Source organism: Chrysochloris asiatica, unplaced genomic scaffold (assembly GCF_000296735.1).
Source record: "Chrysochloris asiatica unplaced genomic scaffold, ChrAsi1.0 scaffold00037, whole genome shotgun sequence".
NCBI lineage: Eukaryota > Metazoa > Chordata > Mammalia > Afrosoricida > Chrysochloridae > Chrysochloris > Chrysochloris asiatica.
The window spans coordinates 2,904,397-2,909,872 of NW_006408555.1; positions in this window are offsets into that span (position 1 = coordinate 2,904,397).

Consider the following 5,476-nt stretch of genomic DNA (forward strand, 5'->3'; position numbering starts at 1 on the left):
GCATTGCAAGGACGAAGCTCCTCACACTCCGCAGGACACTCTTCCATTGGAGACGCATCCAGGACTCTGAAGCCTGGGGACTCCAGGAGGGAGAAGTGCCGTAGATGGCAGGTTTGTGTGTGTGTGGGTGTGTGTGTGTGTGTGCTTGTCTCAGCATCTTTGTGCATTAAGAAGTTCATGAGACACACTATCTGTGAAGCAGTGAGAACAGTGATGTGTTTGCAGTGAATACAGAGCCTGCCCGGTTCCAACAGTCATACTGTGCCCGCAGCTGCCTGTAACAGTGGGGAGTTCTGTCGGGAGATGCACTGCCACACAGTCTCAGGCACAAAGAAGGTCAGTGTACTGGTGACCTCGAAGTCCCAGCTCTCAGAATCAGGTTCTGCTGAGTGACTGACACACAGTACCTGTTCTCCAGCCTTCCCCCAAACCTCCACTCAGCCCCCAGAGACCATGACCCCTCAGCAGGGACCACCGCTGGCTACAGGGTCCTGCTTGCTTCACTCTACAGCCATTCCCTGCTAAACTGAAGGGTGGCAGTACCTTGGAAGAAAGACCTGGCCCTCTCTATCTGTTCATCCAGAGCCGAATTCTTGCTCTGACACACATGGGTCGTCCATCATGAGCCAGAGTCGGGTGTTTTCCACTAGTCCAGAAACAAAGACCTTGCCTTGGTGAGATTTTATTTGGGTCACTTGGTCATGGTTTGACAAGCTCTCTCTGCTAGCTCTGTCCACTGCTGTATCCAGGGCATTGCTGGGTGGGAGGCTGTGGAGCTTGGCCCTACTTATGACAACACCCTCTTGGGTCCTACATTTTGAATTTTTTTTTTTTTTGGCTACCAAATGCAAGCAGCTTCTTCATTCTTTATTCAACACATACACTGATGGTGGCCAATCAGAACACGCGATAACCTGAAAGGGCACTACCAGAGCAGCGAATCCTGACCCTTCTGTTCATGTTTCCATCCGGGCCTGTAGGCTTGTGCAAGTCGCTTCTGGGTTCCTCCAGTGATGGAGAGACAGCCCGCTCTTCTGCCCTCTTTCTCTCACCCGCCCACCCTGCAAACATGGGGCCAATGGTGACATCTTCTTAAAGGAACCAACCATAACACTCGGGGAAGTGATCTGTGGAGAAAGCAGTGGTGGGTCTTGGAAAGCACTGTGTGTGTGTGCACATGTGTGTGCACATGCGTGCTTCATCCAGGGGACTGGCTGGAATCTGTGATGAGAACTGTTACCAGTAACACCAAGGTTGGGTGACCAGTCTCTACAGCAGGGGTGGTGGAAAATGTCCACTTCCTAGAGGCCAATGAGGATGTAGCCATGAAGAGCACATGGGTGCTGTCTAGGAGAAGCCAAGGTTAAGCTCCTCCAGGGTCATGTCCAGTGACAGCATGCCACCTGTCCCTCCTGCAGCAGGGTCCCCGGTGCTGTGTGCGTATGGACAGAGGGCTGTCCCACTAGATGTCTCTACATCTGGACGTATCTGAGAGCCTGGCTGAGCTGGGGAAGCAGCATTCTCATTGTCACCTGGAGCTCCTGCTCTCCAGTGCGTTTACCCGGCATTGCTGCATCTCCTCCATTCTGATGGGATCCCCACAGCTGCTCCCAACCCTGACACGAATGTGCACTTGGATCTTGTCCAACACTCTTCACCTTAATTTTCTCATCTGTGCAATGGGGATAATTGGGCCCCAAAAGCTTGGCGTGAAGTTTAAAACAAGCAAAGAGAAATGATCAGAAGCTGGACGTATTTCACACATTGGAAAAGCAAGTTTCCGGAGGATAAGAGGGTAGCTGGTGAGAGCTAAAGGCGCTAGTTTATTGTTGATTTTTCTTCCTTTTTTTTTTTTTTTTTGAGGTGGTGAAAATATTCTAAAGTTGACAGTGTTGATGGTTGTACATATTGTGAATATTCTAAAAAACCACTGAACTTAACACTTAAAAATGGTGTTGAAGGTGAACCTCTCTCTTGATGACTGAAATGAAGAACGGGCATTGCTTTTGTTTTCGAAACAAGTTTATTCATCGCAGAATTCCTGCCGTGCTTCCCCGGGGCCGCTGCCCAAGATGAAAATAATGTGGGTTTAGGTACTGGGATCTGGGTTACGTGTTAGGCTGTTAACTACAAGGTCAGCAGTTTGGATCCACCAGCTGCTCCGTGGGAGAAAGATGAGGCTTTCTGCTCCTGTAAAGACTTTGTTGTTGTTGTTGTTGTTGTTAAGTGCTGTTAAGACAGTTCTGACTCATAGTGACCCTGTATAGGGTTTCCTAGGAGCAGCTGATGGGGTTTGAACTGCCAACCTTGTAGTCTGCAGTCCAGTGCCGAGCCTCAGAGATTCTATACGGAGTCGATACGCATCAGAACTGACTCCATGGCACACCAACACCACCTCCAGGTGCTGGGCTCCAGACTTGGATGAGTGCCCGCACCTTTCTGCGCCTGTCTTCTGCAGTCTGTTCCATGGGATGCTGTGAGGGAGGGATTCCAGACAGGTAGGAAGCACTGCAGCTGGGGGCTTGTTGCGTTGCTGGTTGTTACGCCTGTTGGTTTTGTATTTTACGGGCGTGAACACAGAGTTCTGAGAGGTGAGGTAATTTTCCCAAGCACACAGAGCCAAGCCCTTCCTCTGGCCTCCCTTCCAGATTCTGGAGGCTAGTGACCAGCAGCATCGGCAACTCTGGCCTTGGCCAGCAAGACCAGCTGCTTCGTCCCCAGGGCCTAGGGTGGCTGTGGTAAGATACGTTGCCAGCTTTTCAGCAGGCCCGGCCATTGTGGTTTGGAGAAATAAATGACATGCTGATTACTTAATCCCCAAACAACGGGGATTTTCTCTGCTTTAAGGGTGTAATGACAGGAAGCTGGCAGCTTTGCGGCACTAGCCACAGATGTCGTGGCTGATTCAAGGGAGCGGACTGGCATACGAGGGACTGTGTGAGGGCTTGGGCTGGGCCCTTCCCCACACTCCCCTCCACGTCCGGAGGCCCCTTCTTCTCTGGAAACAGCTCTGTGGTGTCTGCTTGGCTCTCTCCTCCCCTCTGGCTCTCCTGGCCTCCCCATCTCCTGTGAGAAGCAAAGCCTCCAACAACTGGCCCCATTATCGGATGAAAATGCTTGTGGTGGGGCCAATACCCTGGTGGTCAGACTCAAGCGGCCTTCAGGGTTCATAAAAGGAAGACGCACAAAAAACCCCAATGCCCATCTTGGCGTCTGACCTGAGACAGAGAGGCCTTCTGTTGCCAACCTCCAGCTCCTTGAAACACTCCGTGGTTCTGACCTGCGGTCACTATGTGCTAACAGCCTATCAGGGGCTGGAAATAGAGGGACCCTCCAAACAAACATGGCCCTCTTGGAGCTTGGAGCCAAGTGGGAAAGACCGGCTTCATAGACAGCTAGAGCAGACTGCAGGAAACAAAGCCATGGGTGTGCAAGCCCCCAAATATGTGTAGGAGGTAGGCACTCACTCACAACCTTTCAGCCATGTCCAAGTGTGAGTGCTCTGGGATGGATCCAAAGCCAACACATGGTCTTCCAGTTGACTGTGACTCATGGTAATACTATAGAACTGGGTAAAGCTGTTCCACATTGCCCAAAGCTGTCACCTTCACGAAGGCAGACTGCCACATCTTTCTCCCTTGGTGCATCTGGTGGGTTTGAACCACCCACCTTTCAACTAGCAAACCTAGTGCTTTAACCACCGCACCGCCAGAGCTCCTTCTGGTTTGGAAGTTGCTGTTGTTCAGTGCCACCGAGTTCTGACTCACAGAAACCAGATTTACAGCAGAATGAAGCACCGTCTGGACCTATGCCATCCTGACAGCCATCCCTGCTGGAGCCCCTTGTTGCTCACATGGTGCCAGCCCATCTCTCTGAGAGCCTTCCTCTTTCTTGCTGACGCTCAACTTTACCAAGCATGGTGTCCTTCTCCAGGGACTGGCCCTTCCTGTTAGCATGTCCAAAGTATGTGAGATGGAGTCTCGCCATGCTCACTTCTAAGGAGCATCCTGGCTGTAGCTCTTCTGAGGCAGATTTGTTCTTCCATGGTGTTCTGACACCGTAATTCAAAGACATGGATTCTTCGTCCATCTTCCATAGTCACGGTCCAACTTTCACATGTCTACATGGTGACTGAAAATACCATGGCTACGACTTAGGTCAGATACACCTTGGTTGGATATTAGAAAAAGCAAACCCACCATCACTGAGTTGATTTTGACACGTAGCAGCCTTGTGTAGAGTTTTTAAGGCCGTGAATCTTAATGGGAGCAGAAAGTCTCCCCTTTCTCCGCTGGAGAATGGCTGATGGGTTTGAACGCCAGTGTTTATCCTACAGTGCCACCAGGATTCCTTGGCTGGATAGTGTACCCAAGATTTATGTCTGCCTGGAATCTGTGAATGCGATCGTATTTGGAAACAGGGTCTTTGCAACCAAGTTAGCATGAGGTCATACCGGAGCAGGTGTTCCTCTGAGAAGTGGGAGATTTAGATGCAGTCACGCAGGGAGAAGGGCATGTGAAGATGGAGGCAGAGATGGGAATGAGGCAGCCAAGCCAAGGATGGCCGGCAAACACCAGAAGCTGGAAGAGACCAGGAGGGACCCTTCCCAGGAGTCTTCAAAGGGAGCGTTGCTCTGGTGACATTCTGACCTCATACTTCTAACCTCCAGAACTATGTGAGACTGCCTTTCAGTTGTTTTGCAGGACTCAGTAAGTCAGTCATCTTTTGCTATAACAGCTCTAGGAAACTGTACAGTGAGAAAGTCTTGTACTTGTGACCCAGTTCACACAAACAGAACTCCAATGAAATCCTACCCTGACGACCCAGATATTTCCCTTGCTATTGTTTTTCATCTCTAACTCACGGAGACCCCGTATGTATTCTGAGTGGCTCTTCTCCATGAGGTTTCCCTGGCTGCAATCTCTACAGGCCGTGGCATCAGGATTGGAGGAAGATTCATTAACAGCCTGTGATAGGCAGATGAAACAAGCTTGCTTGCTGGAAGCAAAGAGAACGTAAAATACTGATGAACATCTACGACTACAGCCTTCAGTATGGGTTGCACCTCAATGCCGCAATGTAAAGAAAACAAAAATCCTCACAACTGGACCAATAAATAACAGCATGATAAATGGAGAAAAGACTGACGTTCTCAAAGACTTCAGCATGCTTGGACCTCCAATCAACACTCATGGAAGCCAAGAATCAAGAAATCAAAGGATATATTGCATTAGGCAAATCTATGGCACAAGACCTTTTTCAAATATTAAAGAGCAAAGATGTCAGTTTAAAGAATAAGTTATGCCTGACCATGGTATTTTAGATTGTCTCATATATATGTCAGTTGTCATACTGTGGTGGCTTGTGAGTTGCTGTGATTCTGAAAGCTATGCCACCAGTATTTTAAATACCAGCAGGGTCACCCATGGTGCACAGGTTTCAGATGAGCTTCCAGACAAAGACAGACTAGGAAGAA